This window comes from Mandrillus leucophaeus, unplaced genomic scaffold (assembly GCF_000951045.1).
Source record: "Mandrillus leucophaeus isolate KB7577 unplaced genomic scaffold, Mleu.le_1.0 Scaffold253, whole genome shotgun sequence".
NCBI lineage: Eukaryota > Metazoa > Chordata > Mammalia > Primates > Cercopithecidae > Mandrillus > Mandrillus leucophaeus.
This window is the reverse complement of record NW_012102621.1, coordinates 2,860,169-2,875,139: the sequence shown is the minus strand read 5'-3', so window position 1 is coordinate 2,875,139 and position 14,971 is coordinate 2,860,169. Positions and strand designations below refer to the sequence as shown.

Sequence of the window (14,971 nt, the reverse complement as noted above, 5' to 3'; positions counted from 1 at the left end):
GTCGTCACGTTGACACGTGTCAGAATAGGGTTGGTTCTGCCACAGTAACAAATGATCGTCAATCTCGGTCTTTAACAAAATAAAAGCTTATTTCCTGTTCATATATGTCCAACATAGGTTGCCCAAGGGCAACAGTGGGACCGTTCTGCTCTACACAGTGACTCAGAAATCTAGGTGGACAGAGGCTCCCATCTTGTAGCCACATCATGGCTATCTCACTTAGTGTGGCAGGGGAGGGATGGTGCAGGGTTGCACACCAGCGGTCCTATGCTGTGACTCAGAAGAGACATTTGTCACTTCCACCTGGAGCTCGTTGGCCCTGAGTCAAAAGCTTGTGCCCTGTTGTGCATAGGGGGCTGGGAAGTTTGGGGAGCAGGTAGGGTGCATGGTGAGCACCAGTATCTCGGCCACAAGGACCCGCTTGTTGTCTCCATGACATTCCCGTTGTAGGGATTAGAGAAGCTCTGGGCTGGTGACTCCATAACTGCCAGGTCATTTCCAGCACAGTGCTTTGTGCCAGGAAGTAAAGAAATTTAGGCTTGAGACCCCAGCTTCATAGGTGCTGCTGAGAACGTGAACTGTTTTACCTCTCCCAGATTCTCGGAGGTAGATGTGGTCTTGTAATGCTGACTGCTGAATAGAAAACAGAAGAAGATCGCATTTGATGAGCCACTCTGTTGGGGGTGGCCCAGGCAGGGAAGCACTGTGATACTTTTGCAGTTATCTTCACTGAGTATGTCATGGGGATATGAGTCACCCAGAGAAAAAGTTTTACTGCCTGTTACCCTCTGCAAGGAAAGAAAAGTCACAGATGTCTGCTGCATGCCTGCTGAGGGCAAGAGTGTATGCTTGGCATTTTAACATGCAAGATCTCAGTCGTATCTTCAGTGTCCCTTGGAGAGAAGAGGTTACAGTCTCCATGTTGCTGGTGAAACCATGAGGCTTAGGGGTGTTCAGAGCTGTACAGAAACAATGGCTGCCCCTGTTCATAGGACACAGCCAGTGAAGTGTGGTCCCAGATTCAAGCCCTTTACATTCCATGTTGTTGTTTTAAACTATACCATCTCATCTTTCCATTGTAATGTCCGTGGGGCTTAAGGAAGTAGTAGGGATGTGCCCAGTTCTGTGTGTCAATCAAAGCTGTAAGAATCAGAACCTTGTGTCTTTTGCGAAGCTTGAGTTGTGTATTGGCTCATTTAGTCCTCGTAACAACGCTGTCATGTAAGAGCTCCTATGGCCACCATTTTTCAGATGTAGAAACTCGGGCCCAGAGAGGTGGAATGACTTACCCAAGGTCACCCAGCAAGTTACTGGCAGACTGGGACAGAATCCTGGCCATCCAGCTCCAAGTTCATCCCCCAGACCACTACCCCACACTGCTCATTCACATTTGAGCACAGTCTTCCCTCTGTCCAGGTGTTGGTGTTCACGAATTACTACTTGGCAGGAATGAATAGCTGTGTACGCCTTCCTGGGCGGAGCAAGCCAGCCGTTACCTGAACGAGGCTCTTGGCAGCTTTACGGGAGTGCTGTTGGGTATGAGAAAGAGACTCTCAAAGGAAAACAACATTTTGATGCTCATAAAATTTAATGTTCTTTCATTTACTTTCTCTTGAAACTTGGACATAATTTATTGAGCCCATGGTTGAAATATTCAGGAGGTCTCTGTGTGTTACTTCGAAAGGAATATGATTAAAAACACACACCAGCCTCCACTGATTTCTCAAGACGTTAGAACACGACAAAGAGCCACATAATTTCAGAATTTACATCTTTATGTGAAAGCCTGTGCTTTCCAGCACCTTGCAGAATAAATGGAAAAGCAGCACTTCAGGGTGAAATATTTTCCAGAAAAGTTTCTGAATTGGTGTGCTAGTGTTAGCCTCATGATACTAAGTAACTGCCTGGGTCCAGCAACCAATTATCGGGGATAAGAAGAAGCTGCCCCAGGCCCTGTGCCAGGCTGGCTGCTCTGAAGTCACATCTTAACCATGTTTAAAATCCTGCTCGACACGATGGGGCCCCACTTTATAGCCGAGGAAATGGGAGCAGATGCATGACGGGGCTTGGGTGTGAACCTGTTCTCCTGCCGGCTGACCTCTGCCTGCCTCCAGCCTCAGCTTAGTATCACAAGCCCCAGGACAGGTAGCTGCCTCCCCTTCATGTTTCTAGGGACCTCAGTCTTCCTGCTGTGCCACTGGCCACTTTGAGAACTATTGGCCACCTAGATCCCCAGGAGATAGGGAGCTCTGTGAGCACAGGGGCAGGGTCCTTGCCACACTGATGCCCAGAGCTCAGTTCAGTACCTGGTACACAGTTGGTCAATAAATGTTTGTTGAATGAATGAAGAAACATGAATGAATGACTGAATAAGCAAATGAATTGGTGCTTCTAGGCCTGTGCAGGGAGGTGCATTTGACCTCTGATATGGCTTGGCTAGGTCCCCACCCAAATCTCATCTTGAATTGTAGCTCCCATCATTCCCACATGTTGTGGGAGGGGCCCGGTGGGAGATAACTGAATCATGGAGGTGGTTCCCCTCTACTGTTCTTGTGGTAGTGAGTCTCATGAGATCTGATGGTTTTATGAGAGGTTTCCTCTTTCTCTTGGCTCTTGTTCCCTCTCTTGTCTGCCACCATATAAGACGTGCCTTTCGCCCTCTGCCAGATTGTGAGGCCTCCCCAGTCATGTGGAACTGTGAGTCCATTAAACCTCTTTTTCTTTATAAATTACCCAGTCTTGGGTATGTCTTTATCAGTAGCATGAGAACAGAACTAATACGACCTCACAAAGGGAGAGGGTTTATAAAATAACCGCAGAGCGGAGAGAGATTGTCCAGCATGGTGGTGTAAGAAAGGACTCTGATTCCAATCCCATGGCCTTTAGTGTTAGCTTTGCCTGGGACTGAACCTCCGTGAGCCTCTGTTTCCTCAATCTGTAGGTGGAACCACTAGCTAGAATATAGAAGCCACCAGGGCAAGAGTCTCTCTTGTTTGCTGCTGTATCCATAGTGTTTAAAACAGGGCTTGGCAAATGATAGATGTGGTAGATGCTCAATAGATGTTCGTGGAATGAATGAACGAATGAATCTGAGAATTTTCAGATATTGAAGATAAGTTTCTTGAGGAGCCATGGACGGGTCTCGTATGGATAAGTTAACACAAGGATGGGGCTTATTATTGGGTCTGGCGTCCAATACATGCTCAGTAAATGTTTGCTCTTGATGACAGTGGCCTCACTGTATCCTCCTCTTCCTCTTTCTCCTCCTGGGCTGCCTGCCTGGCGGGCTGGAGAAGGCCTTCTGCACTGGGGAGGAGAGGAGGCCAACGCTGCGCTGCCTTCTAACTCCCAGGTCCTGGGAAATCAATAGCCGCCCTCTGCGAGCCAGCCTGTAACCACCGTGCTTTTGAAAGGAGGGGCCAGCAGAGCCTTTTAAAGTAATTCTGGCCCCATTTTCACAGGCCTAGCTGAGCTCTGTGTTTTGTGCTTGTGATGGAACTATAATTATACCCATTGTGTGGCACCAAGTAAACCACCTCATATGCTGTGTTTACAGAAAGAAGCCTCTTCCCCCTTTTCCGTTGACCCTCCCATAGTCGATGCAGCAGAAATAAGCCCTGCAAGTGTCTGCTGTTGTCAGTGGCTTTGGCAGTGATCCCGGGTAACATACGTGGAGTTGGGTAAGATCCTGTGCCCTGTGCTAGAGCTGTGAACTGCCCAGGAAGCATTACCATCTGCAGAAGTGCATGCTACACCTTCTTCTGGGGGAGCCTCATGTAACACATAGAACATGGGTCTGGACGTTAGCTACTGCAGCCATCGCCATGAGACCATGGGCAAGTGTTCTAGTCCCTGTGGGCCTCAGTTTCCTCCCATATAAAATAGGAACAACACCAGCCCCTAGTATGATGTCTAAGGCTTCTGTGTGCAGTTGTGCTGGTTGTACACTGCACAACAGCTTATGGCTCTGGGGGGACCCGTGGGAGCTGTATCTAGCTGTGCTCCACTCCCTGAACTCAGGTCTCATGGGGCTGTGGCCGGTCAGGGCGCTCCCTTTTATTGCACGAAAGAGCCTTTATGTCAAACATGATGTACTTGACATGTAGTAAGTGCTCAGAAAACAGTAACTATTGTTGCCACTCATACCGGAGGATGACCTATGGAAGAGGTGGATGAATGGATTGAAGGCATTGGGCAAGGAGATCAACTGAGATTTGAGTGACGTTGTGAAGGGTGGATAGAATTTTAGGATGTGTGCATGGTGGGAAGGTGGGGGTGCAGCCGTATTCTCATTCCATCCATATGGGTCCTTCTCTTGAAATGTTTTCTCCCCTCTCCTCCCACCTCCTCTCCCACCAGTTGCTTTTATGCCATGCCAAGAAAATTAGTGGAAAGCTATTGAAGAATTTTTTTTTAAAGTTTGGATTGTAGACAAATGTGAATGTGGACAGAACAGTAGAATGCACCTCTGTGTGCCCAGCACATAGTCCCGTCAACTTCAGCAGCCACCAACCCAAGCCAATCCCACTCCCCCACCCCCGCCATTCCCAGTATTATTTTGAAGCAAATTGCAGACATCATGCAGTCTAGTTTGTAAATGTTATTGAAGGGTTTGAAGCAGTAAAGGGGTGTGATCCTTTAGAAAGATCATTTGAGCATCAGCTGGTGGCGGGGGCAGCAGGGAGGCGGTGGTGTTTCTCTAGGTGGGAGGGGGCTTCTGAACCTAGGTTTGGCAACAAGGATGGAGGAGCGGGGACAGACCTTGGAGACATGAAGGATGTAGATTCTACAGGACCAGTGGCACTGGACGCTTCTGTTGGTGCCTCTTTGATGGATAATTATGGTAATTAACCTTTATGGAGTACTTCATATATGCCAAACCCTGAGTTAAGCACTCGTTTCTTTTATTATTTAAACCTCACAAAAGCCCTGTGAATTTTGCATTGTTGTTAATGTAATTTTATGGATGAGAAACTGAGGCCCAGAGAGGTGAAGGTACGTTGCCCAAAGCCACATCTAGGAAGTAAGGAATGGTGGGTTTTAATCCAAAACGTCCTGGCTCTAGCTCACCCCCTTCCGTACTGCTCTCACAGGACAGGTGTGAATCAGAGAACCCGCTCAAAGACCCTCACAGCTGCATCAGTGCCTCTTGCTTGTTCTTAGAGGAACACACCTTTCAGCAGAGGGCTGGGGCTCAGGCTTTTGTTTTTGCTTTCTTTCCCCTGTTGTGGCTCATTTGTCTCAAACAGCCACCAGGAAGGTGACGGCTGCTATTGTAACATGGTCATTTCTGTGGATTCTGCCATGGCTCTTGGAGGGCTGTTGGTGTGGGGCAGGAGAGCATCAGTGTCTCCAGGCTGGTAGCAGCTGCTGCTGCTTTGTGAAGCCTCCCTCCCTGGCTTGCCTGTGTATTCTCCAAAAGGCCATGTGTTGGGAGAAGTGATGACCAACACTGGGGACTGAGACCCGGCAGCTCTGTGGCCGAGCTATGACAGTTACCTAAACTCTGCTTCTCAGAGGCGTCCCCTTACTAATTGATCTGTTGTTAGTGATAGGTGTTTTCCCTCTTTAAAGTGTAATCCCATCCTGATGTGTGTAAGCATTACCTCTTGCCATCTCAGTGTTCTGAGTGCAGAGGGGCTTGTTGAAGAGGCGATCAAGGGAGCGTTTGAAATGTGAAGTTACCACCAGGGTTACTTACAAGCCTCTACTTAGTGGCTCTGCAGACAGAGCCCGCACAGCACTGGCCCGGTGGCACTTCAGGATGATCTGCCCCACAGGTCTCAGCTGAATTTATTGCATGGTAGCTTTATGGTGTGGCATTGAGGAGGATGAGTCCCAAGATTCCAGAGCACCTGGCTCATCAGGGCAAGCCCAAATAACTTCCTGGGGCCAGCCCTCCACACACCTGAACCAAAGCAAAAGGTGGATTGGAATGAAGAAAGAAACAAGAGAGACTCCAAAGATGGTAGACGCAGGACCATGAGCTCTGGAGCCAGACTGACCACCTCCCTCCCTTCCAGACTGCATGACTTGGGACATTCAAGTCACCCTTCTGAGCCTCAGTTTTCCTCATCTATAAAATGGGAGTAAATCTCCACCTCCCAGGCTTGTAATGTGTGCTAATGTGTAAAACACAGAGCGCTGTCAGACCCATAGTAGGTGCTCATTCTGTTACATCGTGTCCTCATCATAGCAGGTACTGGTGACTGCCTGAACTCTTTCATCCCTTTGTACCTCATGACAAACCTGTACAATAGGTTACAGTATCCTCGTTTGACAAATAAGATACCAGGAATTAGAGCTAGGTGCAGTGGGTCATGCCTGTAATTATAGCCCTTTGGGAGGCAGAGGCAGGAGGCTCACTTGTGTCCAGGAGTTCAAGACCAGCCTGAGAGACATAGCCATATCCTGTCTTTACAAAAGAAAAAAAAATTAGCCGAGCATGGTGGCACATGCCTGTAGTCCCAGCTACTCAGGAGGCTGAGACAGGAGGATCGCTTGAACCCAAGAGGTCGAGGCTGCAGTGAGCCGTGATTGTACCACTGCACTCCAGCCTGGGCCACAGAATAAGACTCCGTCTCTGGAAAACAAAATTTAAAAAATAGGGTACCAGGAATCAAAGACGTGTAATTCTTTTTTTTTCTTGAGACAGAATCTTGCTATGTTGCCAGGCTGGAGTGCAGTGGCATGATCTCGGCTCACTCCAACCTCCGCCTCCCAGGTTCAAACGATTCTCCTGCCTCAGCTTCCCGAATAGCTGGAACGACAGGCCTGCGCCACCACGCCCAGCTCATTTTTTTGTATTTTTTTAGTACAGACGGTGTTTCACCATGTTGGCCGGGATGGTCTTGATCTCCTGACCTTGTGATCTGCCTGCTTCGGCCTCCCAAAGTGCTGGGATTACAGGCTTGAGCCACTGCGCCCAGCCTAAGACGTGTGATTCTTTATACAAGGTCACCCAGCAGTGAGTAGATAGGACCTGGATTTGATCTCCAGGGGCCTTGTTTTTTCTCGTTGACGTGGAACATCTGGAAGTCATGTCTGCCAGTCGCCTGGATTGTCTTCACATTGGGATTTTCGTTTGAAGCAATTCTCTGTGTTACCTTCATCTGAAGCAAAAACCATCTTGGAGAAGGCTTACCCTAGCTGCTGGGGAGCTACTAGTCTCTTCTCTGGGAGTCTCCTTTGGCGTTGGATTGGCCGAGGTTCTTACTCTCGGTGCCCCTTCCCTTACTGCTAGGTCCCTCTAAGGGGGATGTGGGAGCAGCCAGAGGCTACGTGGTTTTTCCCCTCTGCCTGCTAATGGCAGTCATTCGCTATGGGGTTGACAGCTCCTTTCCCCGGCTCTGTGTGTATGTACGTGTGTGCGTGACAGTGTCCCTTACCTTCGAGATGCCCCCAGCCCTCCGTCCGTGGCTCAGCACCCTTCCAGGTCCTCTGCTCTTCACTGATACCTTGAGATGCCAGCTCAGCATCACAGTGGTGGCGTATGCTGAGAGGGAGGAGAGAAGAGTGTGGCCAAGAACACAGGCTTGGGAATCCAAATCCTGCTTCTGCTGCATACTTCCTGTGTGGCCTTGGGCAAGTTGCACACCCTTTCTGTGCCTCAGTTTTCTTAGCTACAAAATTAGGAACAGTAACACAACTCACCTCCCAGGGGAGTTGTAGGGTTCAGGTGAGTACTGCTTGGAGAGGACGTGGAACATTCCTGGTGTGCAAGGAGTGCCCCTGAGTCTGCCCTTCCCCCCAACCCCCCGCCACTGTCACCATCGCCCCTCCGGGAAGACAGCACCCTCATTTTACAGAACACTTCTCCGTTGCTCAGCTTGTTTAAAAGTCTTGTGGCCTCCCAGTAGAGGAGCAGAGAGTGCTGAATTAAAAGCAGGAAGCTTGGTGTGTAGTCGTGGCTCTGTTAGGGAATAAAAGGAACTGTATGGCTTTAGACAGGCCACTTGCCCCACCAAGCCCACGTTTCTTCCACTCTCAAACGGGCGCAGTGTTTCTCTTCCTGGGTTATTTATTTGTGGTCTGAAAGGCCATGTGACAAGAAGAGCATGGGCTTTGGAGCCCTAATAACTGGGATTCAGATCTCACTGTCACTGCCTGGACCCAGAGTGCCAAGGTCAAAGAGGTCAATGGCTACTGGAATTGCGTGAGGATTTCCTGTGAGTCTGTGTCTGGTGCTAGATCTGGACACCTATTATTTCTTTTCTTTTTCTTTCTTTCTTTCTTTCTTTTCTTTTTTTTTTTTAAATAGAGTTTCGTTCTTCTTGCCCAGGCTGGAGTGCAGTGGTGCGATCTCGGCTCACCGCCACCTCCGCCTCCCAGGTTCAAGCGACTCTTCTGCCTCAGCCTCCTGAGTAGCTGGGATTACAGGCATGTGCCATCATGCCTAGCTAATTTTTTGTATTTTTAGTAGAGATGGGGTTTCTCCATGTTGGTCAGGACACCCATTATTTCAATTAAAATTTCTAGTTTTCTTAGTTTTCAAGGCTGAATGGACACTATAAGACAGTGTAGAGGTTGAGCATCCCAAATCCAAAAACTATAAATTCAAGATGTTCCGGAATTTGAAATGTTTTGAGCGCTGACATAATGCTCAAAGGAAATGCTCATTGGAGCATTTTGGATTTCACATTTTCAGATTTGGAATGCTTAACCTGTAAGTATAATGAAATACTCCAAAGTCCAAAAATTTCAAAATCCTAAATACTTCTGGTCCTGCGCATTTTGGATAAGGGATACTTAACTTGTATATGCAGCTAAAAGAATGACGGGTGTTGTTAGCATTGGTTTTATCTTATTTTTCTTTTCAGCTCTCTTGAATTTTATCCAAACATGGCTGTAGTTTGCCTTTTTTTTCATTATTTTTTATCCTTGTTTTTCATAATTATTAATGCAAGAGATTGCTTCAAACACAGCACTTAGAGGTCAATTCTTCTCAAACTATAAGAACCAATTTTCTTTTTAAAAAAGCTTTTAATTCATTGTGGACTGATATTTTTATAAATTACCAAAAAACAATCTAGAAAAGCCCTGAAGCTGCTGTGTTCACAGCAATATGAAATTGCTTGAAACATTTCTAAACGCTTGCTTCCAGTTCCTTTCCTCCTCTGGTCTCATACTGGTAGAAAACAGGTGGCACACCCACACCAGTTTGTGGGCCACCCTGTGCATGTCCCTGTCGTAGACTCACTTGCTGTGTGTGTGTGGCACTTGCCGTGTCATTACTGAGGTAGCAACGCTGCATGTGACAGTTACAATTGGCCCTCTATCTGCGACTCTGCATCTGTGATTCAACCAGTGGAGGAGTAAAAATACCGGGCGGGGAGAATGCATCTGTACTGAACGTGTACAGACTTTTTTCCTTGTCTTTATTCCCTAAACAATACGGTATAACAATTGTTTACATAGCACTTACATCATATCAGGGACTGTAAGTAATTTGGAGAAGATCTAGAGTATACAGGAGGAGAGAGGTGTGTAGGTTCTATTTTAGATACTACACCATTTTATAGAAGGGACTTGAGTGTCCGTAGATTTTGGTATCCGTGTGGAGTCCTGGGACCAATCCCCCACGGATAGCGAGGGATGACTGTACCGCCCCCATCCTGCTGTGGGCAGACGGGGTTCATGCCGTTTTCTTCTGGCTTGTAGCTTTGTTCGCATCAGCGAGAGTTCAGAGGTGGAGAGCTGACAAGTGGAGGAGCTTCTGCGACATCCCCATTTTACAAATGAGGAACAGGAAAACAGTTTTCTATAAGTAGGGAATGGCCCAACTGCCGTTCAAAGCTGAGTCTGTGAAATGCTCCCTTTGTGTTTACCAGTGGCTGTCAGTTCTGACTGATCATTACAGTCAACACGGGCTTTAAAAAGTATTCTTTGAGGTCCTTCCCCTCAGTCTACTGAATCAGAATTTCAGGGGCCAAAACCTAGAAACCCGCATTTTTCAGAAGCCCTTCCAGTGACCAGTGATCAGCTTGGATTGGGAGCCACGGGTCCAAACCATGTCACTTTCCTCTACTCTGCGGTACAAACCAATTGTTCTTAACCACCAAAGAGATCAGCTTCCTACCATATCCAAGATGGAGTGCAAAGAGCACAGATAGTAGGGCCATTAAGGTGTGGGTTCCAATCCCCACTCTGTCATTTCCTTGCCCTGAGATTTGAGGCTTACGAGCCAACCTCTCTGCGCCTTATTGGTAAGGAAAGCATGCCCGCCATGCAGGGGGTTGCAGGAATTATATGAGCTGGTGCACCTAATGCCTGTAAAAGGTCTAACACTTAGTTGGTGCTCTGGAGCATGTGAATGCAAAGTGGGCGCTGTCTAGGTTCACTTTTTAACTAGACAGGTGTAATGCCATCATCATAGAAACAGGCTTCAGGCCTCTCCCCACAACCAGAGTAAACAGGGCCAGAAAACGGGTTGTTTTATAAAACTTACAGATTCTAAGGCATCGAAGTGAATAATCTTGGAGAGTTTTGAGTATGTGACCCAAAGAGCCTCAGTTGCTATTGAAATTTGGGGAGTGTCTTGATCGAATTAATCAAGAAGCATCTAATTTGTTAGCCGGAGGAGGGTGAAGCATGATTTACTTGAATGTGATTAGATGGAGGGAACGTTCTGATATGAAACGAAATGCCAGAGGCGTTTTTGAAAAACTTATAATCCTTTCATGATTTGGCAGGTAATTATGATAATTCCCGGTATTTTCACAGACTTAAAAGTTTTCTCACAGCAACATTGTTACCGGAGATCATGTTTCCTGATACTCCAGCTGGAAGGAATTGCTCCATCTCCTAAAGCCCCGAAGGCATCATTTTCCAAAGCCCAACTCAAATGTCACCTTCTTGGTGATGCTTTCCCCCATCTTTTAGACCAGGGTTACCAAATAGGTATCATCTTGCTGGTCAACACACTGATTGATCAGTTATGACTGCCTAGGTATCTTCTTGAGGAACGGGCGCAGTGATTGATTAGTGCTGTCTGCCAAGGGAACAGCGGGCAGGGGAGTAGTGGAATCCTGAGATACTTAACCAGTCCCCTTTGATGGGCATTTAGGTGGATCCTAGCCATTTGGAGCTAAGCTTGTATTTTGAGCTCACTTGCAAGTAGAGAGGCAAGATTTCTGCCCAGCCATGATTTGTCAAATCAAAGGTGAGTGATTTAAAAAATTTGATATACGTTGCCAAATAGGCAAGTTACCTAAACTTCTTGAATCTTCTACCTTCTCTCCAGCCCAAAAGATGAAACCCAGATGGTGACGCAAAGTCTTTGCATCTCATTAACTGATAAGTTGTGCACCTTCCAAGCACAAGTTCAGAACCACAACTTCTACTGGCCAGATGGTGTCCTTGGGCCTCTTGGAGAATGAAGGCTTCATTCCTGGTCCTCTGTCCCGTGCTGGGCTGGGTTTGGGGCTGTGTCAGCCCTGGTCAGTGTATCTCCACCTGGCATTTGCTTTTGACTTGTCACTGTCATAGTGTTGTCAAATGGCATCTCCTCCTTAGCTACCTGCAGATTGATTAATTTTCATGAAATACAACTAAGGGTAGAAGGAAGCACATCAGACTCTCAAACTGGTGATGTTAGGACACAAGTGCCTGGTGGGGATATAGGCATTGGATATGGCTTGGGAGGCTGCCTGGCATGTGCCAAAGCTCATTAGAAAAGTGATTCCTGAATGTTAACTCTTGGAGGGGTGGGCCTTCCCTGATACACTGTCTTCTTTCCGAGTCACTCTATCATAATTTACCAAATGTCAAAGGATGTGAACTGTGTGGCTCTCCTTCCTCCTCCCTAAGATCCCAGCACCATGCCTGGAAGATGGTTAGCAGCTCTGTGGTGCTCTTGCTTCAGGGCACACTGAGTGCTCCCCACAGCATTTCTAGCTCCTCGGTGTGGCACGTCATGGCCTTTCTCCACCTGGCCCCTGGAGAACTGCTTGTCTGCCACTTCTTCCATGTCTCCTGTCGTGATCATCCATGACATAAAACCAGCTCTCATCTACTGGGAACTTATCCTGCCCCAGATTTGCTGCCAAGCCTGCTAAGTGCGGCATCTCCTGCCATCCTCACAGTGGCCTGGTGAAATGGGTGTGGCTTTTAATGCCCATTTCACAGATGCACAGCCACAGGCTCGCACGAGAACACACACACAGTCAGTAACTGATCTAACCCGGGCCCATCTTGCACCAAGGCCTGACGCCTGCACCACCTCTCTCCGCCTCCTGCCTGCCAGCCTCTGGTGCCAGCATTTGCACCTGTAGTTTCCTCCACTGGTCATACCTTTCTCTTCCTTGTCTGCAGGGTGACCTCCTAGAACTCAGCAGGTTTATGGAGCAGAGAAGGCCTGTGAGGGCTGAGTGAGTTAGTGAGACCCCCAGATGGAGAAAGGGGATTGGAGAGAAAGGCTGGGGCTGCATCTTGAAGGAGTTTGGATTTTACTCTTAGAGCTGTGGAAGCAATGAAAGTATTAAACAGCAGATGACAATATTAGATGTTACTTTGGGGAGATCATTGTGCCTGCTTGGAGGAGAATGGATTGGAGGGCACCTGTTCTCTCTCTGTCCTATTTTCTGTGGCTGTTGAAAAATAAGAAGGTCAGATGAGAACCCGTAAGTGCCCTCAGAGCCTAATAAAAATTTCAAGAGGCAGTGATTGTGCAGCCTACTTTTATTTTTGTGATAACAGGAACTATTTGTGATTTCACATTCTCTCTTCTGAGGCTCTTTCTGAGTCCTGAATTTATTTCTAGTTATACTGGAGTTTGGAAATAGTTATTTGAGGAACAGTAAGCTCAGTATGGTTTACGTAAGATGAAAGCTGTTTATACCAATGGCTGTAGGTAGGGATATGTAATATAAAAACTCAGAGTTTCAGAGCTTAGCTTAGTAACAATGAACATTGTAGTTTTAATGGTTTCTGGAAATTATTTTTATCAACTTTTGTCTCTTAAATTGCATCGGATTTTTCCTTTTCACTCCCCAGTGAAATGAAAGATTTGCCTGATGTGGTCAAGTTCTGCTCTTCTGGCTGCAAAAGAGAACCAGGGTTTTGACAGCTTACGGTAAACACCACTTGAAGCTGGGATGTTTCGATGTTTTCTGCATTTATGGAAAATTGCAGTAACACTCTGGCTCCCACTGCAAAACAAAACAGAAACAAAACATAAAACCCTGCTTTGCTTTGGAAATGGCAGTGGCATTTATTTAAGGCTCACATTTTGTGGGGGCACATTGGCAGGTATTTAGCAGTAATATCAGCAGCTGTGGATTTCCAGCTTGCTGCGTGGTGAATGGATTCACAGCCCGGAGGAAGCTCGTGGAGGGTTTATATGATTTCTGTGTGTGGGGGGCACACAGGCATTATTAGCAATACTGTATTTGTTTGTTAAAGGCCAAAAGGCGATCGACTCAAGCTTTTCTTATCCAAAAGGAATAAGGCAACAAAGGAATATTAATTTTACATCCGTACAAAGAAAAAATCTGTCAGAAAGGTTCAGTGACTTATTCTGCCTTTGTTAATTGCATGGTTCTTGCAGTATCTTTTGTGTTATTTTCACTTACTATTTCACACTGGTTTGAAAGCCTCTGTACCTCAGGGACAGAAGGGGGTACCTTTGGAGGGGAACTCACAGAGCAAGTTAATGGAAGCCTGATATATTTCATGTTGATTGCACAATGGCTCCCTTGTATTTCAGATGAAGAATTTTAATTCTTTATAAAGGGTCTACGTGGCTTCTCTCACTGATGAATGGGAGCTCAAATAAGGAAAAGTAGAAAGAACGAGAAGGAAACATACCCCACATACCCCTTTGGCTATCATTCATATCTTGGTGGATTTTCTTCTGTGACTTACCCTTCATACAACAACAACAACAAAAAAGGAGGGCTCCCTTTTATTCCTCCTGAGATAAGACACACATTAGTGACCCCTGTTTTTTCACAAAGCTTTTCCCTGTGTCCCTCCTTTATTCTGACAGTGTCTTCTATAGCTCATGTAAAGTACTTATTGCAAATGGCCTGGTATTGTTTTTACACTGCATACAGTGTAGTTAGTGCATAGGTGAGGCCTGGGGCATTGGAGGGGTGATCTCCTGGGAAGGGCAGGGAGCTAAGGGCCTAGGTAAGGATCTGCCTGACCTGGCATTCTGGGGATTTCTCTTAAAACATGCTTGCAAGATTCTTCCTTCAGGGTTCTTGGAGAGTGTAGCAGGATTACGTCTCACATTTTTCTAAAATGCTTAAGTAAATTATAGTTGAATAGTCTGTACCTTAAGTATAGACTGTCCATAGCCACCTCCAGTTTTATTTATTGGGGATCAGCTGAGAATATCGAATAACTCAATTTGGAAAAATTTAGCAGCTCACAGCAGGCCCAGATGGGTTGCTTGTGGGCAGAGTGGATTGGTAGGACCGCAGTGTGTAGCGAGGGCTCCGGCGTCAGTTTCTTGTGAGATGTTTGGCCTTGGGCGAGCTCCCTATATTCCTGAGACACCGTTTCTTTTTGTGTAAGGTGGGAATAATAACATCCACCTCAGAAAGACAGTGTGATGAAGCTGCAAAGAGCGCTCTGGGAGGATTTAGCCTGACAGGGAACAAACAGTGACTTCAGGGTAGCTGCACTGCTGTGACTTCATCTGTCACCATTGTTGTCACTATCCTTGATAAAGCTCTGGTTCTGTTTTCTTGATTTTCTGAGCCAAGGACCTGATAAACCAAATGGTCAGTTATTCTCGTGCCGTTAGCAAAATTCTTGACAAGTATAAGTCAGCTGCGGAAGAATGCCTTTGCTAGATAGAACAGCATTCATTTATTAAGAATCAGGCTGGGCGTGGTGGCTCACGCCTGTAATCCCAGCACTTTGGGAGGCCGAGGCGGGTGGATCACTTGAGGTCAGGAGTTCAAGACCAGCCTGGCCAACATGGTGAAACCCTGTCTCTACTAAAAATACAGGGCATGGTGGT

General features: G+C 46.8%; 1 protein-coding gene across 1 annotated transcript in view; it reads left to right on the top strand.

Moving 5' to 3' along the window:
* SNX29 (sorting nexin 29) overlaps window positions 1-14,971 on the top strand; it is a gene marked incomplete at its 5' end in the record, with an annotated part of 600,769 nt that overhangs the window by 357,888 nt on the left and 227,910 nt on the right. The window lies entirely within an intron of this gene.